The sequence below is a fragment of the Dermacentor andersoni genome, chromosome 10, assembly GCF_023375885.2.
Source record: "Dermacentor andersoni chromosome 10, qqDerAnde1_hic_scaffold, whole genome shotgun sequence".
Classification (NCBI taxonomy): Eukaryota; Metazoa; Arthropoda; class Arachnida; order Ixodida; family Ixodidae; genus Dermacentor; species Dermacentor andersoni.
The window spans coordinates 100,386,115-100,412,941 of NC_092823.1; the positions used below are offsets into that span (position 1 = coordinate 100,386,115).

At 42.8% G+C, this 26,827-nt stretch overlaps 1 long non-coding RNA gene across 2 annotated transcripts; it reads left to right on the top strand.

The window, feature by feature from the left end:
* The first annotated feature begins 239 nt into the window (after positions 1-239).
* On the top strand, positions 240-15,903 carry LOC129380292 (uncharacterized). 2 transcript variants are annotated; one of them, XR_011890442.1, is made up of 4 exons: positions 240-342; positions 5,899-6,036; positions 6,415-6,565; positions 15,860-15,903. It is a non-coding gene; the product is annotated as an uncharacterized lncRNA (long non-coding RNA). The 2 variants fall into 2 exon arrangements; XR_011890441.1 differs by lacking the exon at positions 15,860-15,903 and adding an exon at positions 7,405-7,517.
* Positions 15,904-26,827: the final 10,924 nt, after the last annotated feature.

Below are 26,827 nucleotides of genomic sequence, written 5' to 3' on the forward strand. Positions count from 1 at the left end.
AGAATTTCATTTTGGAATCATTTGCCAACATGATAATTATGTGCAACTTCTAGACGTATTATATTTAGACACAAGCTAGTAATTTATTACATCAGGAATTGTTTTACTTATCACATTCTTAGCGTCAAAGGAAAGGCCTTTAGCACTTAGATGAATGTATAGTCAAGATCCTCATGCACATTGAGTACAACGTCTCCACAAGCTTATTACTTGCTGCATTTTTATATTGACAGGAATCACTTCGAGGGGTGCTGCCTGCGGTCAATCGAGGGCGGCGATGGTGTCGGATAGTGGTGACTCGTACAGAGCTGCCTTGACCGCTGCCCACGAAATAGCACATGCGTAAGTGCCCGAAAAATGGTAGACCGAAATCTGAAACAGTCTCCCCTGATACCACATAAATGACGCATGATAGGCTGTCACTTTTGCAAAAAATGTTTCGAAAGACTCACCATTGTACACGGGTAACTGAGGCAACTGGGCCACTGCGCTGCTCTGCTTGAACTTTCCGACAGCTTCACAGTGATGTGCCTTCAAGATTATAAAGCTTAGTAGCCTAGAGTAGAAATCAGTTGACACTTCAGAATGCTTCGACAAACAAAAAAATATAGCAGCTTGGGCTTGTTGGTTTTCAATCCAGGTATTAACAGCGCCAAACGTAGAAGGGACACGAGACGAGAAGACACCACAAGTGCTGCCTGCACCACAGCGCTGTGCTGTCTTCTCGTCTCGTGGCCCGTCTACGCTTTGCGGTGTTAACACCAGGACGGAAAACCAATTAAGTTGCAAAGATCTCATCGTTAGCTTGGTTGTAGCGTACGTAGTAGAATTACGAATATGACGTTTAGCACGCGCATATTACTGCGTCTATGCAAATACCGCCAAAGATAACCAGACGGAAGGGATGCATAACGCGGGCAGTTTATAAAAACAGTATTTGCTCGCCGTTTTTGACGTAAGAACATAGGACCCATTCGGTACCGTAGTGAAGAAAGCAGCTGTGTGGTGGGACTTTTTGCTTGTCAGGAACTGAAGGGTCGAGGCGGAGTGCCCGACCAAGAGGACCATCGTAGTAGGCTTCCAGAACACTGCGTCTGTCATAGGGGCGAAATGCAAAAAACACCCGTGTACCGCGCATTAGGTACATGCTAAAGAACCTCGGGTTGCCAAAATTAATCCGGAGTCTCCCACTACGACGTGGCTCGTAATCAGATCCTGCGTTTGCCACGTAAAACTCAACAACACTGTCTGTGTCATTCTCGCGCATCGAGCAAGCCCTGCCCAGCTTTTTTTTCTTATCTTTCCCAGCCAGCATAACTGCACTCGCTGAGAACGCCGACCTCTGAGTTCCCGCGCGGAGGCGTCCGTGCCTCCCGCCGAGAGGGAACGCCAAAATGGCGAGTTAGTGTGACCGCGTTACAAAGGGTCAGTCTATGTAGTCAGCGTGAAGGTGACGGAGTCTGCAAGATAGCTCAAGCAGGAGGCATTCGGTGCTACGAGCTCGATGTACGGACGCTATTGGGAAGAATGTGCCAAATTGACGAGATGATGGTCGGCACATGCGTTTTGAAGTCGGACGAAACCCGACGCTAGTCAGTCGAATGGTGCATCGACGGTGCTCCACAAGCGTTGTCGGCGGCGCATCAGTTGGGGTGCGTGCGCAATTCATTCGAAACGCTTGGGTTGCCACGAGGCCTGTATTGCAACTTGCAAGTGGAGGTGGCGTCGGGAAGCGAAAATGGTCCGGCGCAGATGGCGACAGGGTGCATCGTAACTGAGCAATGGGCTGACTAGGCAAGGTGGGGCTGAGGCTCGTAGGAGTCTCTGGTCGTTCGGAATCTAAGTTTGACGCCGGATGCAGCGTATCTTGCATTGCGACACCGCAAAAACCGGGAGTGGACGAGACCTGGAGGCGTACAGCGGCGAGGCGCGAGTGTCCGTGCAGCATACGTGAAGATTCGAAAGCAGTCGGTAGGTTGAGTTACCTGTGCCAAAAGCGTCCAGGACTGCGCTGACAGCGCTGTCCTGTGTATGTTTCTTGTACGGTCAACTTAAGTCGAGCTTACACACTCTATCATGGAGTCATGAGACTTATCATGAGTCGTGACTATCATGAGTATCAAGCTCCTTAATTCGAGCTTACACACTCTATCATGGAGTCATAAGACTCATCATGAGTCATGACTATCATGAGTATCATGAGTCATGAGTCACTATCATAGGGAGGTATCGAGGCAAGTCGAGGGAAGAAGGCTGGCCTGATGACAATGGCATGCGGGTCCTGGAAGATCCGTGCTTGGCATTGGCTGCGAGGGCGTTGGTAAAGGTAAGTTCCGTACTGTGCTGTCAACCTCTAGAAATGGGTGCACGGCTAGTGCAGCACGGCCTGTCGTAGTCTATTGTAGGAGCGTCGGGCCAGGCGACGGAAACCTGAGGCTCAGTTTCAGGTTATGTGGCAGGACATGGAGGAGTACCTCGTGCGCGAACTCCGGCATCGAGGTGTTGTTCAGCTCCAGAGCCAGCTCGTACTGGGCGAACCATTCGCCGACGTAGCGGGACCGGTCCGGAAAGGAAGTAGTGGTGGGCTGAAATGAGGCTCCGGCCAGTGAAAGGCGTTTAAAGTTGCGTTCTTCCAGGTTACCAATGTCGCAAACCGAGGGGTGGCAACGAAGCACCCGACCAATAGGACCAGCATAGTAGGCTTCTCAAAGAACGCATCGAGTTATGCGTTTTTGCATCGAGCGAGCTTTACCAAACTTTCTCGTTCTTCGAAGAGAAAACGCCGACCTTAGTTCACCCGCGTTGTGGTGTCGGACGGGGGCTACATGCTCAAGTACATGTACCTGCTTTCATACAGACCCGCAGAACGCTTGAAGGAAACGGGGCCAGTTTAGAAAGCTAACCGAAATGCTGCAAAATTAAAACGGGTCAATCTGGCAAAGCCCACGACAAATATTGTTGCTGCCTGTAAATATGGAAACGTTAAAAAATCGTTGACTGTCGTATTTCCTACAGAGAAGTCACCCAGGCTTCCAAAGAAAGCACAAATATAAGTAGAAACTGCACCAGCAAGCACCTGCGGGCGTGCCAGCACAGCTTCGTATACACAGGTTGGCGGTAGTGATGGAATCACGTGCTATTCGAGTAAGCTTACCATACAAGATCGCAGGTAAGAAAGATAACCTGGCAAATCGGATAGGGAGTAGGATTCAATGTGACAGTGGCGGATCCGTCGCGAGTTAGGAGACCAAGAAGTAGAACAGCTTATTGAATTTGCCTATCGCAGAATGTGCAAGGTATACAATTAAACTTTCTCTCGCCTCTAATACATACACAAAATAAACTTGAAATAAACGAGTCTCCCTATAACAAATCGGCCAATTCAAATATTTCTGATTATTTGGGAAGGTGGTGAACGAGCATACATTTTTGCATGGTCTTTAAAAAGCAAATATGCGACATGTTGTTAAGAACACCTAAACGCAAGACCATGTCTTTCAATATATCAGTCTCCACTTTATTATCCGCTGAAGTATTGGTCGACGTCGTCGCTCTAATATGAAAGAATAGCACAATATTTGGGGCTAATACTAGGCACTGGGGTCGTAATTACCTTTCATAAGAATATCTGCGCTTGGGTGTGCAATATTCTCATATGAATACTGAAGGCTCTGCGTTTGTCTGTGTGCAATGTTCTTGACAATGGCATTATTTTGTTTCCGTTCCCACTCATTTGTGTCACTGTATTTTTAGTGTACTATGTCGATCATCTCTTCGACATCTGGGAATGGTTGTTTTTAGCGTTATGAAGGGGGAGATTAAGAAAACAAAACTCACTGGCGAATACGATGCTACCTAACGCGATGTCTGAGCGAGTCACATTATATGTTTTTATTTTCCGATATACAGGCTGGGGCGCATAATCTATCTTCTGCGGCACATTGCAAACGGGACGAAGTGTGCCATGACTGCCTTGCTTGTTGGGAGATCGCGACAGGCAGAATATGGATGAATCGTGGGTGCGATTGCCATCGGCCGCCGCAGACAGACCTAAGCTCACGCAGTTCTTTGCTCCCACACACAGGACGCGGGCTACTCTGGCGCCATTTTGCAGCTGTCGTCGCAGGAAAGTCCGTCTTGCGCGGCATTACGCTATTTATCTAACGCTTTTGCCATACCGTTCTCCACTGATTTCCGCCTCATGGTTTTGTTGCAGCATCCTCCTCCGTTTTCTTCCTCGCGGCCTTTTCGCTGTCGCAGTCTTTCATGCCCCGCTACGCTTTGCGTTTGTTGTTTTGTCCTTCGTTGTGCTCATTCACTCCGTTAAGAGGGACGCCGGCAGTCACCGCAGAAGCAGGCGTGTGAGAGATTCGTTCTAAAAAGGCAAGATGGCAGTAGCAACCAGTCTTATCATTCATATAACTCAAGGGGAAGTGGCCTTGTGGTCCTGCGCTTCGTGCTAGTGGTTTCCGCGTCCGTCATGACAAAATGTTTGCAGAAGACGAGTAAAAATAGGTTGCTAATGCGGCCAGCAAGCGCACGTTCAACGAGTATTTAAAAAGGAAAGAAGTAGCCGAGAGAACACCAATACAACCTTGGCTTGTTGGCTACACCTTTGCACCCTTTGGAATCAACCTAACGTGGACACAGCGTCCGCCTACAAGAGGCTGAACATCAGAGGTGGATCGCCGATCCCTCTGCACAGTAGCTGCTGGCCACCTCAAGTCCTGCTCTCACTTTCCAGCTTGAGATGCTGTACGACCTGCTACTTCGAAGAAGAGGAAGCAGCTTTATTTCGGTAATTTGGTTCTACTTCTATGAAAGCAAGGTAGTGTTCGTAACCTCACGTTCGTTGTGCCGGTGTGCTTGATACTAACACACTGGCGTCCATTGCCAAACGTTTAGGCGCGTTTCCATTGCCTTCGGCTTCTCCTACAGAAGAGACTTGCGGCTACCGACAGGAGGGTAATCTCTGAGAGGCCAGTGGTCGGAAGTGATGGCACATGCTGCCTGCACTCGGCAAGTGCCGCACGTTTGTGGCGCATGTTAAGTGTCTGACAAGAATAGTCCGTCACTACTAGGTGGACTAACGTCGTCGCCCACAGGAAAGACGTTGCTTGCACCGGCGGAAAGACGGCGTCGGGTCGCGTATTGTGAGCGTCAAGGCCCCTATACGCCTATCTTTTGAGCTGTCTTCTCTTTCATAGTTCACTTACTGAACGTGGAAATAAACCTTAGGTCTAGCAGAAGGTACCTTATGTCCTTGGCTTGCCGCCTTGTGTACTGACACCCATGGCCACTTGTGCTGAAAATTGGGCTATTTGGTAATGCATTACGGGCGTGATATAGAGCGGCGAGACAACGCAAGAAAAGGCCAAAGTGCCTAAAATGTACAAACTGGTGCTGATTTGGCCCTGTTTAGCACTGTGTTCTTCCTTTTTAAACAGCTTGAAGGTTTTGTTCATTTCCATGCTTGCTGTATCAAGTTCGTACGCCCATGGCCAGTCGCGATGCTAACGTTTGAGGACAACCGTGAAGTTTGAGGAACCGGCGTCGTAACACCCTGCACTTGCTAGATATTTGTCTCATGTGGATGTTCAAGGTCTTCTAACATAATACGCGATCAAATCACGAGCAACACTGGCGTAGGAAAAGCGTAGTCTAAGTGGACCTACTTCGGAACGACTCTCCTGATTGTGTTCGTGTGAACTGGGTTGAGTAGAATTTTGCTTGTTTTTGTCTTGAAGCGGAAGTTTATGCTAATTTATCTTAGTCCGAGTCTAAGAACGTCGGTCCGCATATGAAGGTGGATCATAGCTGTCGTCTACAGTGGCTGATTATCTGATTATTTCTAACATCATGTACACTGCTTGCACATTAACAGCTATCTACTTTCAGGCTCGGATCTCCTCACGATGGAGCAGAAACATCCAAAGGGTGTCCAGAGAGTGGTCGTCACCTAATGAACCCCTATCATCTAGAGAAAACAGAAACGTACTCACCCTGCAGCCTCATCGCCATGAATAAATTTTTGAAGTAAGTTGGTTTTTCTCATCGCGCTTCCTTCTGGCCCCTTTATTATTAGGGTAGTATAACAAGAACGGTTGGGAAAGACATTTGTGATCTCTGCAACCCACGCAAGGACTGTACAAGCGCTTGCCAGATATAGTGGATTTTGTAAAGCGACAGTTTATAGGCTTCGTAATCATCGTTGACTCGTAGACACTAGCATAGATGCGAAATGAAATTCAGATGTGCTTCGAGTCGTCCCGTAAAAGGCGTAGATTTACGTTCATACAAGTTCTTATTTGTCTTTTGTCGAAATTTCCCTTCAACCTCTTTAAAATATCAATATAGATCTTCTAATTTCGCAACTGCTAATTTGTGTACCTCTTGTATTTCCTGCTTGCGCAGTATGCCCCAAGCTATCTGCTTGTTTGGAGAGGTAGATATCAACCAACCTGAATTGGGTACGAGGCTTGAGAACAATCCACAGCTTCGGCATCTAAGGAATAAAGCATGTGGAAAACGCATGAGTAAAGGTCAGGTAATCTCGCACATTCAGGTACGTTGAATCATAATCTAGAAGTTATATTAAAGAGTCGTTATGCAGAAGTTATATTATAGAGCTCCAAATAGGCTTTGCATATGCAGTAACAAAACTCCTCCACTCGAACTGTAGCGAGACCCTTGAATGGTGTGGCCTTCGTCCTGTTTCTGTTACTCGTGCAGTGCGTTAAATTTTGGGGGTTCTGAAACTTAAAAACAAGATGTTCTATGATAATCGTTATCGGCTATAGTTTGGGGGAAAATGGTGCGGAAGGATTGCAAGCAGCAGTCAATCGCGTTAACCCTCACGTTAGGAGAGTAGGAGAAGCATTAGACAGCTTAAGGTTTTCGACTTCACTATCTTAGGGAGCGGCCCCCATTTACAGGGCACACATACCTGCAGAAACAACGCAGAGCTTCAAGAGGAAAATGCGCAAAATGCCGTACTGCGCACAGCACTCTATGATGTTACCCCACTCATGAGAAGAGTACATGGAGCGTTGGATGGCTTATATTTTGTCAGTGTTTTACTTTCGGGGTCTGAAATATTCTAGGATTTGTGATTTTAGGTTAGCACGAAAGACTTGTCCAGCTACAGTACACGCCCTATACGTATCTCCTTTCGACGGTGGCAATATGATGTATTGTTTTATTGGTAAAATGTTAATGAATTACCGTTGAAAGTTATCGATAGTCCATATACAAAATCTATTTTGCTGTGGTGCCGAATACGCACACAGTAGTAAAGTAGTTTTCTTAAACACTTTTGCTCGCTGTCTATACACATAGGTAAATAATGCCGCACTACCTGTTATTCTACATTTGTATAATATTAGCCTTTATTTTGTCATTCAGAGCACGGCACCTTGCAAATTTAAATGCAGCGTTAAAAAGGACGACACAAATTCCGTTCAAGCTGAATTTCTCATCATTGATGAAGACTATACGCCCTGTAACAATGCAAATCCCTTTCAAGTAAGTTTCATATTTGAACAATAAAATAACAAAGAAGCGTAACGATTGATGATGATTGGGGTTTATGGGTGCAAGGGCAAGAACTGGCCAAAGAGCGTCAATTGAGCAGTGATTCATCGGCAGCACAAATCCTTTGTGGGCGTCTACGTTGCAGTTTTTTGTAGACTTCATTCAAGAGAGTGTACGCTTGCTGAAGTACTCAAAGCGATGAGTCTCGTCTTCGGTGAACGTGCTTATGCCATGTCACATGTTGCTTTGAAGGTTAATTCCAGATATTTGAGTAGCATGATGGGCACATGTAGAACGTAAACAATATGTCAATTTCTTTTTTTTCTTGCGAAACGAACGTTTTAAAAACTTGCGCTAATTAGTAATGACATATCTTAACAACCGTACCAAGTCCTATTTTAAAATGTAACTTGCGGGAAATCTGTAAAACATGCAACGTGCTTTGACATAGCCTTTTCAACAATGACATCCCTTAATGAGGGCAATATGCTAAGAGATATATTTATTCAAGAGAACCTAAATCAGGTAAGATTACTGTTTTCTGTTAGTATTCTGTTTTACTGTTTAGTATTCTGCATGAATACGCGCACTTTTCTAGTTCGGGAAAATTTTGAGAATATGGAATACGATAAACACAACTGCTGCCTTGCAAACGATGGAGCCGCCGCAAACGTCAGCGATGCCATTCTTCCGTGAATATTCAAAATTCTAATGAACTATCATTACCTATAAGCCACATCTTCAATTTCAAAAGGAAAAAGAGCTTTTTGCAAGTGTCTAGCGCGGTGAAGAAGCAAGTTCGTAAAATTGCTATGAAGCCAAACTGAATTTTATAGGCGGGATGACACCCGCACTTTTGAAACATTTATATTCCTCGTTTTGGTAGGCTATTAAGAGTATGAGATCTGTTATAAAAGGAAATATCTGTTATTTATTTCATTTGTTTTTATTTTATTGTACCCTCAAGACCGAAGTACTACTGAGGGGGAGTGGGTAACAAACATATACATAATAAGAAAGCAGCAAAAGGTAGGTGATACAGCATAATTGATTAGCTAATTGTATCCGGAAGTGATGATTTTTGATGAGGTCGAACGAAACTTGGAGTTGCGCTTGATTGCGACAACTGGGACGGGAAGGTGGCTCCATTCCTAAAAGGTCCTTGTAATAAATGATTCGTAATATGTTCAGGTGTGCATTTAATTATTCCAACCTGGATATGATCAATGTGAGAAGAAATGTGGGTAGGAGATGATATAAGGCTATCGCGAACCAGTAGGAATTGTGGAAATATAGTTTATGAAATAAAGCAAGGCGAAAGCATTTACGTCGCAATAAGAGAGGAGCAAGTATCAAAGAGGTTTTTATGGCAGTTACGCTTCATGTGCGGCTATAATTGCTATAATGAAACACGCAGCATTGTTTTGGAGTAGTTGAAGTGATTGAATAAGGGTTTCGAGATGCGGGTCCCAGATGGATGAGGCGTATCCATTTTACTCCTAGAATGCGTTTTGTATGACTTCATTTTGTGATCTGCGAGCAAAAGAAAATTTTCTGCGAGGATAACCCAGCTTGCTGTTAGTATTGTGAATTACCTTATCCATGTGCAAGGACCAGGAAAGTGACGAGGTTATGTGGACGCCTAGGTATATATAGGAGGTTAAGACTTATAGAGGAGTATCAATAAGGTAATAGGCGGAAGAATATTGCTGTGAGTCACAAGCATACTTTACATTTTGTTACATATAGTTGCATTAACCAAACATCACACCAGTTAGAGATAGCGTTTATATCGTCTTGTAAGAGTTTGTTATCACATTTGCCTGAGATTTCATGGAGGATAGCACAATCATCTGCGGAAAGGTAAAGATTAGAAAAAACATCATTGGGTAAATCATTAATCAAAGTTAAGAAAAGAAGAGGCCTATAACTAATCATTGGGGCACACCAGAGTCTACAGGATTGAATGAAGACATATGAATATTTGAGACAACATGCTGTGACTGAGTAACGAGGAAATGGTCAAGCCTTGCAAACAGGTTTGGAACAAGTTGAAATTTACCAAGTTTAAACAGAAGCAATTTATAACATACTTTGTCGGACGCCTTGTCGAAGTCAAAGAAAAGACTGTCTGCGAAAGAACCTTTGTCGAGAATACGATGACGGCTGTGAGTAAATGGAAGAACTTGATTTTAGTAAAAGAAGCTTTTTCGGAAAACATGTTACGATTTTGTGAAAAATGATTTATTGGCTAAGTACCTTGCTAAATGTGAGTGAAAAGTATGTTCAAGAACCTTGCAAGAAATGCTGGTGAGGAAAATGGGGCGGTAGTTGAGGGGCGAATTTTTGCTACCGGACTTGTGAAGTGGGGCCACCTGCCCGACCTTCCAATCTGCACATAACTGATTGGTATGCGGTGATTGCTGAAAAACAATGATGAAACAACAGATGAATAAACAACAGTATTTTTCAGACATTTCGCATGAACCAAATGAGCACCAGGACTTCATGACAACTTCAAATATTTAATTACATTTTTGACCCCAAGAGGTTCAATGATAATAAAGTTCATAGGCGGATAATTGCAAAACTCAAGAGTAGGAAGGACATGGTCAATACATACGACAAGATTGTTGCAGATCACAGAATGAAGGACATGGGGACATACATGAACGGGTAGTCGGAAACCACTGGAATCGATTAGCGTGACCGAATTATCTTTGGAAGAGTTAATAACGCGCCAAAACTGTTTAGGGTCGTTCGCAAGCACTGTAGGCAAAGTTAGTACTTGGAACGCCTTCTTGGCAAGTTTTATAGCCTCCGTGTAAGTATTGTTCGCCTCCTTATAAGTACCCCATTTCGATGCCAGTGCACTTTTATTAGCTATTCGATACAGTATTTTTTTGTTAGAAAGTTTGTTTAACTTAGAGTTGTGCCAGGGCTTCTCATCATTGCATGATATTTTACATGGTGGAATAAACTTGTCAGTGACCTCATGTATTTTATTTTTAAGAACGATGCAGTTCTCATCAACCGTGCGATCATCAAATTTTCTTAGGAAAGAATCGAAACAATTAGCTAGCTCAATATTATGCGTCAAAATGTGCCCTATCATAGTGGTAAATTATTTTTTTACAACTAGTTTTAAAACAGGCGATATATGTTGACATATGTCAGGATGAAAGAATAACATGAAGTCAAGGAGGTTTGCAGTGCTCCCTGAGGTCCTACAATCTAAAAACAAAGAGCGTTTGGGGCACTCTCTTTGAGGCAGTAACTGCTTGTCCCCCATTTCACTCTCTTTTCGAGAGTAGGTCGACTCTCTTTGAGAGGGTCGGATAACTCCTCCGGACGAAGTTTTGTTACTCCACTGCAAGGGAGTGCTAATACTCTACTGCAGAGTGCTAATACTCTCCCCACAGGGGTAATAGTACTTCCCCAGACCGAGTGCTTCTACTCCTCCTAGCCAAGTATTTCTACTTCTCCAAGCCGAGTACTTCTACTCCTCCAAGCCAAGTGTTTCTACTCCCGCAATAAAGTGCTTGTACTCCTTCAGAACCGAGTGCTAGCAGTCTTCCCACGATGTAGATCCATGGTCACGTTAGAAGGGATTCGCATTACTTACATGTTGGGAATATTCGATTCCTTGATGAGCAGCTCGGGCACTTGTGCTTGGTGAATGGGATGTAATCTGCAGTCGCCGAGTTACTCAATTGAAGCGTATTCTCTATAAAGGTCAAAATCTTTATTTATCAGTCAGAAGAGAAGCTGAACAATAGTTTGACAAACAGACTCACAAACTTATAAAATCAGATTACAATGATGCCCACGAACTTTTAAACACATCGTGTAAAATAACAAGTATATTCTCTAAAGTTTAATACGTATTACAGTGCAGAATTATTTTTTATTCGAATTGCCTCCAGCTTCACAAAAATAAAGTGTACAATGGAAAGTTAAACATAGAATCAGCCTGCGCAAACTCACAAATATTGACAATATGATCACACAGAAATATTCGCTACATTACTGGCCAGCAAACGCATTTGTGGCAGACGATGCATGCACTTATATGGCAGAGGTTACCAGATGAGCCGCTAAGCATGGGGCTGGTAATGCAGATGAAATGTGAGAGAAACATTTTTGTGCGCAATATTCTAAGACAGAACCTCATTTTATTATGTCCTGTATAGCATATGGATGTTCCTGACTGAGAGTACATTGCATTTAGAAATGTGTTGAACCACAATGAACCGACTACCTGAAACCAAAGCTTTCTTCCTACTGAAGTCGTTAAGATGCGCTAAAGTAAGAAAAATTATAGCACTTCACAGAATCTTCGTCTCGAAACAAGTGCAGATGTGTCTGGGAAGATTAATATATAATCTCACTGCGCACTCTATATTAAGTCCATAAATTTACCATGTGCAAAATGCTTTAGTTTTATTTTGCCTTATAAAAAATTGTCTACAGAAGCGATACAACTAAGGGGCTTTTGCTTAACACTATATGGTCACATCCACCAATTCATGAACAAGTGTTCTACTCAGATTCTCTCAGTTCTTTTCATTGAACACATCTCTACCTCCACTAGCATACTTGGTTGGCAAGTAGATTGAGTCACCCTAATCAAAATATCAAATACCTGCCAGAAGCTATCGTATGATTATTTCACAGAAAGAGAAACCACGATTTTACTTTTTAAAATAATTTTCAATTCTGAGTGACTCTCCAGCCTCTAAGACGTAAGGTGTGCAACACGGTGTACAGTTAAAGCCCTAATTGCTCCTTGATTTCACTTGGGAGGCACAGGCAGTTCTAATGAACTGGTTTCAAGAGCATGCATGTAAATGATAATGGCTTCTTAAACATGGAATTATCTTCCCCCGATGTTTTCCCTTTCTTGGACCTAAAAGGAAGCCATATTCCTAAAATAAGTGAAAAATAAATAAAAGGGAAGGAATGAAAATCTGTCTGCATAATGAAAGCATTTAAAATACAGAATAACATTGGTTTGTATTTGCACCCTTGCATTCACGTACTGTTAACTGTAAGCTATTAAAGCTGTTAAATGTATGTAAGCACCTAAGCACACATGAGATGTTGTTTTTTATAGTGAACACAGGCACCATGCTCATTGCAAGTATGTATCATGTCACAAAGCAAATATCCAATTTCATTGTACCACTATTTTTTTATCACGTGGATATATCTGTTGAGCGGCAAGACAAAAAGCAGCCACTCTTCAGAAAACTAATCAGCTTTTTTTAAACACATTTGTAACTTTTCAATGACACTTGCTCCTATGTGTTTGTCTCCAGAGAGCATACTTGGTTTTGACTTTCTCATCAGACACATTGCAAAAATATACCAGATTAAGATGACAGCCTAGAGCACGTGAAGATTTTCATCCTGGTGTGACATACTGTATTTTTAAAGTTTTGTTGAGTCAAATGGTACAGCCAATATACTCACATGCTAGTTTTGTCGTCCAAATTGCCTGGAAATGTATTTTGATACTTTGGCGTGCGCTCCTCTGCACTATGTGGAGTCGCGCTGGACTGGTTCTTTTGACATCCTTGTGTCCTTGCAGCAGTCTTCATGCGTTATAAAAAACAGGTGCCTGAAAAATACAGTATGCAAAAATCAACAAGAGGACATGGTTAGGCTAGTAAGGCTAGTTTTTGCCAAATTCGGGAAGCTTTTTTCTAGCTAACCTTGTAAGCTGGCTGCCCGACGAAAGTATGCTCTCCTTAATTTTAAAGTTTGATAGCTTTATTGTAAGCGGAGGTCATTTATTTGAAAATGTCCCGATTCGATGCGCCCATTCAACTGAGTTTGGTGGCAAAATATATCAAAATTGTATAGTTCATAATAAAAACTGATATGAAATGTTTATGTCAAGATGGCGAAAAATGCTTTTATGAGGCAGATCACCTGCCATTCGCCATTACGACTTAGGTATTTTATACAATATTATATTATTGCATTATTACTATTATTATTATTATTATTATATTACATTATTACTCAATCGCAGAAACAGCTAACGAATGTGGCCACCTTCCTCTTTCATCGTTGTCACGTGATACGCTACACGCGATTCAAAAGAGCAGTTACAAACTATACCCCCCATATTCGTAGGGCCTTGGTGCGTTGAGAATATAAAAATCAATGCATTAAAGATTTTCATTTATTTTCGCATTATATGTAGCGCCCATTGAGAGCAACGTAGTCTTCAATGTTTCGGAGTTAGTTTCATAACTGCTTAAGAAACACGTACCTCTTCGTCGTACAATCTCCAGTAGTAGCGTACGTTGGTACAATTGATACATACACCGACTTCCAAGAAAACGAAACGTTTTTTTCGAAGAGCGAAAACTTGTCAAAAGACTTCTCATTGGTTGTCGTACAAAACAGTGCCTTCAACGTACTTTACTGCTTCGATATGCAGCAAACTTTCATTTTTCAACATTGCTCTTCCAAACATACCGAAACCTAACCAGGAAAGCTTTAGAAGTACGTTAAAAATGACAGTGACCGCAAGTTAGCATTATCCAGCCCACGTGGTGATCCCGTGCCGCTATCCCTGACTGCCTCAGTACAGAATGATACCTTCGTTCAATCATTTTCATCTGCAAAATTCTTTACGGCACCTAAACTTTCACAATTCAATTACGTTCCCATAGATCTGATAGTTTTTGATCGAGTTTGAATCGCAAAAATAATCAACAAAGCCGAACAATGTTACACTTGTGGAACAGATTGGATTAACACGAAATTCTTCAAAAATACGAAAGAGTGCTGTTCAATTATTCTCGAGTGTCATTTTTCACAATCGTATGAGTCTTGTACATTACCAGAATACTGGAAAGAGGTAAAATTAGGCCAATTTTTAAATCAGGTAAACGGAATTGTCCATTAACCTTTCGACCGATTTGAATGACGTCACTTCCTTGCAAAATTTGTGAACATATCTTTTGCACACATCTTGTCAACTATCTCGAGGACAATTGTTTTTTTTCTCGACTTCGCACCATGGTTTCCGAGAGTTCTCGTGTGAGACCCAACTTATCACCTTCAAAAACAACTTAGATGCGTATATTGAATCTGGCTTTATTGTAGACTGTACTATTGCAGATTTCGCCAAGGCTTATGACAACGTTAATCACTGCATATTGTTACAAAAACTAAAACGTTAAATATTGATCCGCAACTATTAAATTTCATTCGCGAACTTATTTCCTGCCATGTCCAGTACGTTACAGCTAACGGCAACGTTTCTTCATGGCTCCAGTCGCTTCCGGCGTACCTCAAGGGCCAGTACTTGGCCCCTTTTATTTCTCCCTTAAATAAAAATATTACCTTCTAACGTTTCTTCCCAAGCTTCTTTATTTGCCGACGACTGTGTCCTTTACCGGAATATAGCCAACGATTCAGACGAAACATAGCTTCAGCGTGATCTTAACATCGCAACAGAGTGGTGACGCACGTGGTGCGTGGAATTAAACGTTGCCAAATGGAAAGGCATGCACGTAACTAGGTGTGACATTATCTCCCCATGCTGCCTTCTTAACAACAACTCCCTGAGAAGCACAACTTCCTATCGCTATATTGGTGCAATCATATGCAGCGACGTATCATGGAAACATCGCGTTGATAGTCTAATAGCTAAAGCGAACCAAACTTTAGGTTACCTGAAAACAAACTTTTGTATTGCCCCGCTGTGACTCAAACTGTTACTCTATAAAACTTACTTTTAATATACTTTGATACAGGGCATTGAGGCAGTCCAACATCTCAGCACTCGCTTTATTTCAGCAATGTTCCCAGTGCCAGCGTCACGGAAATGAAAGCTACTCTTTAATGCCGTCACACAATTGCCTTTTTCACAGAATGTACTACCGCAACCCCGCTCATTGATGCTTCTTCATCCTACCAGCGCCATTTCACTCACACCGACTCTATAATCCCCATAAGATTAACATACCATGTTTTTTAACTGCGGTCTGCCCGTACAGATGGAGCCAAATGGAGCCAGGTGAAGCCAGATGGAGCCATACAGCTTTCCCTAAAACAAAAACAAGAAAATGCCTACGAATCAAGTAAAGGATATCGTGCGCATCTTGGTTCTTAAAAATACAGGATCTAATTACGAATGCGGAGGCATAACGAAATTCTAGGTTTGAAATTTTAGCAAAAGTCATTCATTAAGCTTATATAATATTAGAACAATAATTTTAGAGCGAGCTAGAGAATTTGTTTCCCTTGTGGCATTTGAGGCATGCGTGGTACTACTGTACATCTTATCTTTTTTTTATTGCAGAGATGTATTAAAGGAAGATGCCGGTAAGAAAAATTATGAATGCCTTGGATTTGGGATGCCGAGCTTGGTATCCAGAAACTTCAGATCTTCTGAATAAAAAAATATATTTGCTGCTTCCTTCTCAAATGCTTCAGAAGACTTCTGCGCAATCCATATAACGCCTGATGCCAATCATCAGGCATCCTGATGTAGTTTAGTAGGCGCATAATTCCTAAGATTTATTTGTTGCAGCCTACGATGCATAATTTTCATTTATTTAACCTTATAATACAATCGAAATTTTGTTCCTGTAACAATTTACAGAGAAAATCGCTCGCAATCTCGGTAGCGCGCTTTGACCAAAGGCCTTTAACAGAGGAAATTATGTTAGCATGCCGACATTACAAGCCATCGCAGTGGAGGGCGACAAGGTCACTGTTAAAGTTTATAAGGGCAAGAAAATTGGACAAGTGGCTGTAGCGTGAATAGATGTTTATAGTCCTGCAAGTGCTACTGTGCTGTGCGTTGACGGTATGCGGTGACAGTGACCGATTGTGATTGTACGCCCATGCTCCTTTGTTAGCATTGTTAGAACCACCTTAACGCATTTCAAATGCAATCTCGATCTATAAAAAACAAGCAAACGAGGCAGTCATGATTTGATGGAAAACTTTATAGCCTTGTAAAGCAGAAGCATGCGTATTAACGTAAATATAAATGCACTTCGACCGTACTCATGCAGTCGCTACTGAAAGACGCAACTACGGTAAATGCAAGCACGAAATCTCCATGTGCTTTGTGCTTGCAACAGTAGTCAACGAAGCTCAAACGAACGATAGCTGGGTTCTTCGCAAAATACATTTCTTGTAACTTATGTCGCTCTATAGCCGCATTTGTTAGCACAAGCCGTTAAATGTGTAGTTGGCGCCGTTTCATAAATTGATTAATTCGTTGAGTTCAACCAACGAAAGAAACACTTTAATTATGCGAGACACAGAAGTGGAAGGTTCCGAGACAATTTCAACCAGCTTGGGCTCTTTAATTTGCGCCCTAATTTAGGCACGCAAGCACTGTTGCATTTCTAGGTCATCGTCATCCCTCATCACACCTTTATGGTCCCGTTCCTCCTCCCCCTGTGTAGAATAGCAGGCTAGAATGCGTTAGCTCAGGCCGACCTTGGCATATTATCGACCTCAGGCTGATAATATGTTCGCCTTCTTGCGAACATATTATCTCTCTTTCGTTCCATAAATATGTAGCCGCAGAAAGAGGGTATTCAAAAAGGGATTTAGTGCACAGAAGCGAAACGCGATCGTCACTGCGCCACCGCAATCAGTGGTGCCACTTGATGCTGCTTGATTTCGAACGATGAACACGGTAACCGCAGTAGTAGTATTCGGCAGACGTGACATCAGTGCTTAACACGTAAAATGGCTCCCCCCCCCCCCCCACTTAAAGTGATATTGAGAACCCGTAATGCAGCTTTCGCAACTTAGCAACTCCACTTGGCTTGCACACCGGTTTGTCACTGTTCGGCGGCTACTAGATTGGCTTGGCTTCTTTAATTAGGTTTCTTGAACGAGCGTTCGACATATTAAAAAAAAAAAACATTGTTTGCTTCTTCGAGACTCGGTGGCCGAATTGTCCCGCAGTTGTGCTTGTGAAGTGCAATATGTCACTTGACGAAAGGTTTTTCTTCATAAAGTCCTGCATAAAAATCCATAGTGTCGCCGCAAGGGCGAAGCAGCTTTACGAGCAACATGAGCTGTAGTAAGCATGAGCTTGATAAGTAAGCAGGTGTGCCGCGGCATAGGAAGACTGATATTAACAGAAATGCGGGACGAGCACGACAACCGGGCTGGGTGTGAAACGGTGCCGTCAACAGGCGGCTCCCTTGGGAGCGCGTGTAGAGGCGAAGGGCTATATACGTACTTCGTTGCCGATTAGTGCCGATGTGTGCTGCGCGTTGAAAAATGAGCACATCAGGTAGCCGTGAGCATACGGCCCGGGGAAAAGATACCGCGCATAAAGGTAGAACTGGAGCAGCGGTGCGGAATCTTTGTGGCCGACATCGTGCACACAGCAGATGAGACTGGGCCAGGGTGTCTACCAAGTTGACATTTTCAAATTCCTTGAGTTTTCGAGGTTTTCCCTGAGCACCTTTGCAATATTCCCTGAATGAGCCAGAACTTTGTTTTATGTCAAGACAGGGTGACACCACGTTGCTCGATGCTGTCACTCTCTAGTAAGCATGCTGAAACAAAAAAAAGGGCTTAGTGCAGTTTCCATACCAAGGAGCAATATCAATTTTGTTTAAAAAGAAAAGAGAGGGCACAGCGAAAAAAATTCATCATAAATGCCAAAACTCGTTCCGAACGTGAGAGATCGCAGATTTCCTTCATTCACTTATTGCTAAAAATCATTGCAAAAACAATGTACTTCTATATTTATTGTACTCTTCCTTTAGCCTGCTTGGAGAATTACATAAGTGACCATCCAATGGGGCCACCAGCACCACATCCTGAGAACCACCTTGCTTCTCTGTGGAAGCACCTTCGGAGCTTACTTTTACAGAAGCAGGTCGCCGAGGCAAGCGAGTGCAAAATTAAATACAGTATAAGTCCAGTGATGTTTATTCAATAAAAGTGTGATGATATGTCATAGTGTGGTGCTTTACAGATTGATTCTTTATGGCAAGAAAATAGCCACATCTTGACCACATGTATGTACAGACTGTACACTTCACAAGACTCAACATCACATAAAGATAGCCCGTCATGAGCTTCCGAATTGCAATGGCTGCGCTTTCAATTCATCCCACAATTTGCCTTTGATGTGCTGTGCCCACGATGATATCCAACCCAGTGCCCACTGTGCCAGCCAGTGCCCACCGTGCCACCCAGCACCCACAGTGCCACTCAGCACCCACCGTGCCGCCCAGCACCCACTGCGTCCAGCAACCACCATGCCGCCCAGCACCCACCGTGCCCAGCAACCACCATGCCGCCTAGCACCCACCGTGCCCAGCAGCCACCATGCCGCCTAGCACCCACCGTGCCACCCAGCACTCACCATGCCACCCGTTCCCAGCAGGCCGCCGATTAGCATAATCCACCATGATGCTGGATGATGGATTCCACTATGCCCAGCATCGGGCAAATTTTCCTTAGGGATGGCCACAATTAGTACATGACCGGGGTAGATGGAGAAGTATGGGAGAGGCCTTTGCGTGCAGTGGGCGTAACTAGGTTGATGATGATGCGACTACCGGCCACTATCCGGTAAACATAGGCAACATTTATAATCATTACATTTTTAAGGTGATAATTCCCTTTTCTTAAGTTCCTGTAAAACAACTGGTCACCACATTTGAGCTACCTAGCTGTTACTTTGCATATGAGCTAGCTAACAGCCAATAACTGTTCGCACGATCTAGTGATGTTTGCCTGCAATAGTATGTGACAACATAACATTATCTCCGCACTAATTTGTCGCGGCTGCTTCTCCACGGCGCCAGTCTGGGACAGTGATATTGCATAAAGGAGGTTAAAACTGGCCTTGTACTGCCGATTGATAAATATCAATGAAAGATATATATTCTATACCTGGTAACATGTTCGCCATAATATGCACAATGTTTCTTGTCAGGTAGATTTTTGCAGTAAATTCACATTTGTACCGCGTTTCTGTGCATCAGTTGTCGAATTTGTACACATCAAATCCGAAGTAGGCGTCGCCTGTATTATCACCACTCAGAGGTTCATGCTTGAACTGCTGCAGAGTAGTAGCTGCACCTGCCACAGCACTGACGATAACAAAGTGTGAGTGCAGCCGTGACAGATGGTGCGAGTACTACTTCGCCGCAGGGGAACTGATACGGACTAGTACTCCTTTCACATCCTTTTACAGTGAACATTCACTATTTGGCAGTAAGCAACATTCTTTGTCTAAACCATTGTTTTTTTACTTTATATACGGCAGAGCCCCGAAGAGAGACAACAAAGTGTCTCAATGAAAATTTAAATCAAACTATAGACGCGAAGAAGCTGTCTGCTCTTCTACCACATCTTTCATGTAAAAGCATTACTCCGGATAGTCTTTTAAGTGAAGGGGATCAAACATTGTTTAATTGTGCACCGTTATTAAAGATGATCTTGGTGCTGCCGTCTCATATAGAGGCCACACCAGAGCCTTTCGCCCAGCTTTTCTCATATTCACCAAATAGTGTGCATTTCGGTCCTCTACACATTCCTCCTGCACAAGTCCAAGCACACAAACCACTGTTCAACGTAACTTCACTGGAAGAACGCAGGGGTTACTGCACGTCGACATCACCCGCCGCTCTCTACAGGGCACCACACTTTCTCTACAGGACACCACACCACGCCTTTCTTTGTGTTCTTACCATTAGGCTCTATATTGTTTTAGTGATACGAGATTTAGCATTGAAACTAACGACATTCTATCAAGCTGCACATACGTCGATAGAACAACACGTCTCAAACTTTAGCTGGAACTTGTTGAAACCACTCGCGATGCACGAATTCTTGCTGACGTTATCACTATTGTATGTGTACGAAGGAGTCCAGGAAAGCTGACACCGGTACAACTAAAGGATAAAGGGTGACATTTCGACGCTGTCCTTAAAGGGCAGAGGTACGCAGAACTTCCACTACCTCAATTTCAACCATCTCCCTTTCGCGGAGCATAAAGCATTGCCTTTGCTCCTCCTAAAAAGTATTAAAAGAATTCATGATGAAAAATTAACTATTTGATTGCTCAGAATATTGAAACTCAGCTAATACTTCGCAACACGCGCTCTTAAACACAGGCTATATTTTGCTGTCTACTAAACAAATTATTGTTAATTATCATAAACTATTACGGAGTGAATGTTGGGAAGGTAACCCTTTCGTGTGACGTGAATGGCGGCAGGCGAGAGCAACAGGCATGCAAGGCATGTCCGTTTTGCCAGCAGAGAAAAAGCAAACACTCAACTTAAAGAGCAAACACTCAACTAATGCTTGACCGCGCCTGACCATTGGCGCAGTGCCCTCGTATGACAGTGTCAGCTGGAGAAGCTCTTCAGAGCTCTCAGTCACTGACAGCTTTGACTCCCCCGAATTCACTACCAACGAATCGCCACTCGCATTGAACTCGCCATCACGAGAACCAACATCCCACGAAACAACGCAAGCCACCGCTACATACAGATTACGTATAGCTCTAATCAGTGGCTCGAAGAGCGCTATTAGTTGTTTTAGCTGTTTTACTCCTCAGGGGAGAGTTTCGAATGCTAACCCTAAAATGCGTAGCGTTGACTTTCCCATTTGTATGCAACTATAAGAGCGCGCAATTTACCAGGAAAGACACCACTAAGTTTTCGAAACACCGACTGGTGCATTTGGAAAGTTTAAGTGTTTACTTAAAAGTGTTTTACGGATATGAAGAACGGCATTTAGTAGGGCGGGAGGCAAGCAATACACACTATGCGTCTGATATGCGGCGAAAGTCTGATATACATCCAAAAGAAGGAACATCAACAAAATGGTAAATACGTACATTGCCATGTCACAGTGACCGCTGGTAGTTCGGTTGCAATATAATTCAAGCCGGTCATAAGTGACAACAAGCAACAACAGCAATTAATAAAACGCGTAGGTGCATCGCATGAAAGCACTATTGGATTCCTATTAATCGCGGTGGTGGGAGTCACCAGACACAATCGAAAGCATCGAGGGGGGTACTTTAGCGTGTATTTATGTTTGTGACTTCTCATTCTTGCTACCATATGCACGCAGAAATTCGCATGTTCCGTAAATTCGACATTGGAAAATTCAACATTCGATAGGGAATTACGGGTCCAATTCTGACGCTGTTGGCAGCTAAACAAAGTGACTGTTAAAACTCCTCTATCGAAGTGGCCTCCACTATTTACCGATTTCGAATAAGAAGGAAGTAGTGCACGTAGGAAGCTAAAATATACGCAGTACCATTTAATTCAGACAAATGGCCGTGAAAGCGACTGGCAGCTTACGAGATCGGCAAAACATCAACGCTGATACTGCGTCGGGTCGTCGCTTCCCGCGTTCCACTTTTTTATTGTCAAGTGTGCAATATGAATAAAGAGTCATTTAAAATATGTATGTCCAGAAGAGAACAACTCCGATTTTTAGGTAGGGCACTGGAGACAACCTCCATTTCAGTGAAATCAATGGCGTACAAGAGCCCGGTTACAACGCAGCAGCACAGGATGGAACCCGCATCAAAAGACAAACATTGCATTAGAATATATTCAAAGAGGACGCTCCGGTTCCCCAACGCAAAGTATTCAAAGTATCGCAGCGTTTCTGACAGCGTTGCCACGTGAAATGGCGAAACCTGCACAGGGGGATCGGCCATGAATCTGGCAGTGAAAAAATCTGTTATTTTTTATGAAATAAATTAAGGCGAAGTGAATTAAGTATCTTGCAAATGAAATTTAAATAGCCTACTGTTACAGATATAACTACTCTATTATGTGAGTATTACATAAAAAGTAATTCTTGCATATATATATTTTTTCTCTCACGCACAAAGATGCACAGGGCTTCACAAACCTTCCTGCGGGTGTAACTCAGTTGGGTAGCCCGAAAGGAAAGACTTAATGGAGTCGAATTCAATCTAAAACTTTGGAAGGGGTCTTCAATATTTTTGGGTTGAATACTGCAACAGCGACATGTGAAAAAATATTGCAGAGCGTTACTCCCGTTGCAGAAAGGACGCAAAAGTGACATAGCCAGACAAGATTTGTGGAAGTAAACGTTCAATAAGGGAATTCTGTACTGTAGATTCTTAACTATTCAATTTTTTGCTGCAGTACTATTTATACTTCAAAGCAAAACTGAGATAAAGGAAATCAGACGTTAGAAACGGTCGTTGGGTTAAGGTGTTTCTGAGACTATATTTTCTGAATCGCACAGCAGAGAGTAAAGCTGTCGTAGGTAAAAAAAGGGACTGCAGGACCCTCTGTAGATGCCATTTGGGAGTGCATCTGCATATTCATTTAACGTCACACCTTCCCTAATACTAAGCGAAGGAGACTTAAGTGTCTTGGGCGAAGGAGGTACACAGCTTCTAATGAATACGACAATTTCGATATGGTTAGTGAACAGGCAGAGTGGAAATCAATGCACTGATATCAGGGTAGTGTTGGGTACAGAGATAATATAGGTATAGCGGAACAATTCGAACGCATATTCCGTTGTGAAATTTTTAGCGTACCTATGTTTAGCTAACACCAGCAGCAGAAGCTACGTTGTCTAGGATTTTACCTTTGAAAAAGTAGTTCAATATTTTAATCTTATTTTAAATAATCGCAATTATTTGTCTTCAACTCGTGTGTCATTGTAGGTTGCTGTGCTTCCCTGTGGATTTTAAGTCTTGAGCATCAGTTTTATTCAATTATTTCTAAGATTTGTAATTACCTTACCCTCGCCAAACTGTTAGCCTGGTCAGCTGAGTGAGAACCACGGCAGTGACAGTTCCATTCTTTTGATGATGAACAATATTTTATTTCGTCGTTTACTCCACATTTAGGACAGCGACGAACCGATCGGCATCCCTTATTGCTATATCCATAGCGCTAAGACTGAATACACTGAACAAGGCGATGAGTTACCGATTTCGCATGGTAAAAGAGTAGCCCCATATCAATCTCTGTCGGACGAGTCGCTCCAACGAATGTAACAATGACCATTTTTCTGTGGGTCTTCTTGTTCTCAGGTAAGCGAGGGAAACGAAATACGGACGGGCTCCGGCCACAGAAAACGTTTTTAAAATTCCTTAAGGGGAAAGGCTCGAGTCGACCAGATAAACTTCTAGGACCAGCGATTGAGCAGTGATCCCTTGCTTCGGAACAGCTTTGTGGGATCGCACACTTTCTCGTCCGGGGATGTTGTCATGTTATAGGTTCCTTTTCCTTCTATATGATGACCTCATCAACTTAAAAAGGTCCGTCTACTTTGTGGCCCCTGGATGTCACGCTAGTAAAGCTAAAGATGCTAAATAGATTAGATATTCTTTTTGCATTTGCATTGTAACACACTAAACTACCTTTTCCCAATAATATTAGAGCTCTAAAATTCCCTTCCAAGTCACATTATTCACAATCTGCGCACTCATTTCTGTCGGCACTGAAATTGTATCTAAAGCCGATATGAGAAAGACGAACGCATTGTTGGACCTAGACTGAGCGTTCCTCAAAAATTTATAAAGAACGGGTTTTCTTGCCCCAACGTCTTTCCCTCGCGCTGGTGGCCCTACGTCGCTTCGAACATTTCAGTGCGCGGTGTTCGTAAACGCTTATCCATTGGGTGCACATATTATTATTCTTCATTGCACGCGATTCTGTTTGTGTATTACACTTCACAGCAATTCTGCATTTTTTTTTCTGCTTTAACTGCTTCTTTCACTTCACACAGCGTACCTAATGTATGTTTAACTTTTGTTTCCTGGTATACACCTTTAGTTTACATGATGTGTCGAATGTAAACATCGCCTTCTTTTTCAGAGCCTGATGCATCCTCGTCGGACATCACGATACGCCTGTGCTTTTGGAATGTCGACTCCTGTATGAACCTTTCAACGCTTACAGCATTGATAAATGAAAAAAGTATAGGGACCGGTATATACGTGCAAAATTTACGCAGATGAGGATTACATCAACTGTGCGCACAAACGGGCTATATTTCTAAGAGGTTTAAATTATGCCTGATGAATCCAACAAAATAAATATTGTACTCGAATGAATAGGCAGTGAAAATGGCAGGAAGGTCGTTCAGAACATATGGGCCATGAATATGAACTTGGCCAAAAAGAATAAATCTTTCAGAAAGCTATATTTTACGATGAAGCAATGATGCGCTTGAAGTCGCGGGTTTGTTTCAATGAGCACATTTATGTAGCTTATATTTCACTGCGACATTCCACAGTGAATAAAGCCGGTAAGCGAAACAAGTGCAACTAAGTCTTTTCAGTAACTGCGCATTAGCCGAAACTCTTCTGTTTCTTACATCTCCAGCGTCATGAGCGCTGGCGCAGAACGTGAGTGCCAGCCTCCTCTCTCACTGCAGAACCCACCCCTGCAGGTACCGCAGGGGAGAGCGTGGTGCACCAAGTGTGATTCTGTCCTCTTCAGAGCTCCGTTACTGTATGTGCACCAGATGCTCTAGCTAAATTTACTAAAATCCTTAATGGCAAGGAAGTAAGAAAACGCCACCGAATGCATCTTACCCATTCACCTTCTTCGTGTACGAGGATTCCCCGCCATATTTGCGTTCGTTCATGTGCAGAATTCGTAGGGAGGACTCCAATCGCGGCACACGAATGAGCATGTCATTTGCATTACTTATACTTAGAGGGCTTTGTTTAATACCCAGAAAAAACATGGTGGAAGTTAGTAGCTATTGGAACAGGTGTTCATGCGAAGGTTCTTCACCTTTTTCATTGGAAGTGTTGCATGTAGGGTAACACATGCGAAGTTAGCTCAACATTAATAAATAAAAAAGCTATGAAGCAGAATCAAAAAATTCTTTCCTATATACAATAACCCAATTTATTTATCTGCACGCGTTTTCCTAACCTGCCTCGCTATATTCTTATACCCTTGCTAGAGTTACCTGGGACAGCATACAAACCACTTCTAGCACATGAAAGCTGTCACGTGGTCTAGACAACGTTACGCGCCCCACTCGCGCTGCCATCCGGTTGGGCAAGAGCACGCTTGCTTTTCATGAACGCCTTTGTATTCACCGCGAAAGCCCAGCTACTATACTGGCTCATAACAAGTGACCGAGGAAATGGTCGAAAACTCCACCCCAAGAGCAGTTACACTTGAAGCGAATGGCAGCCTATCGGATAGCGCGTCATGTGACAATGTTGTGAATTACGCTGCCTCGAACGTTGAATACATGGATCGCTGCACGTGCGCAACTACCGAGAAACTGTGTAGAAGGAAAGCCACTGACGTTGACCGATTGTTAGAATATTCAGCGTGTAATGCGCAGATTTTAGCTCTAACGTCTATTGTAGTTTTTCGAGTGTCAAGTTTATTGGTTATTGAAAAGCCGCCTCTTATTGCCTCTATATATAAATTTTGAAAAATAAACAATGTCCAAGTGTCTTTCTTAACGCATTTATCCCTTGGAGTTATATTGTTTGGATAATTGGAGTTTTAATGTTTAATGTAATCACATTCTATAAAGCTCTATATACACCGATCGAAAAGCACGTCTAGAAGTTTAGCTGAAGCTTAGTGAAACCGCTCGCAGTGCACAAGTTCTTGCTGACTTTATCACAACTGAATGTGTTCGAAGCAGGTCAGCAAAATTGACATCTGTAGAACTAAAGGATAGAATGCGTAGGCCTTCAACATAGGTTCTACATATACATACGTTTCGCAAACATATTCTCCGCACGGAAAAATAAATACCACTGTAACGTTCTCAGATGAGACTTGGCCTTGTACTATTCTGAATAACAACAGATGATCGCAACATTTCTAATGTCCCACCAATAAGGAGACGCTGAGCCCGGAAAAGCATGCTCATCATAGTCATAAATTGTTCCCTATCGAAAACATGTACAAAACAGACCAAAAGGAAAGTGCGTACGCACGTTGTCAATTTTGTGCCAATATTGGTGCTTTTAAAATGCGAAATTATTGATGAGAGCACAAGCTTTAGCTAGATGAAAAAAATTTGCCATAAAGAATGCATTTTCACATGACAAACATTTTGTTTCTCTCGAAATGACCCCCGATATCCTGTAAAATATTCCTCATATTTGCACCCAATCTCTTATTTCAGGCTGCGAACAATAAAAGAGAAATCAGCATGTAATTAGAAATTTACTTTTCTAATGAGCGAATGACGTGTTCTTTTAACGCAATAACCAAGCGTAAGATTTCTCTCATGTCAATGATTCATGTAATTCACATCGCTGAGCAGC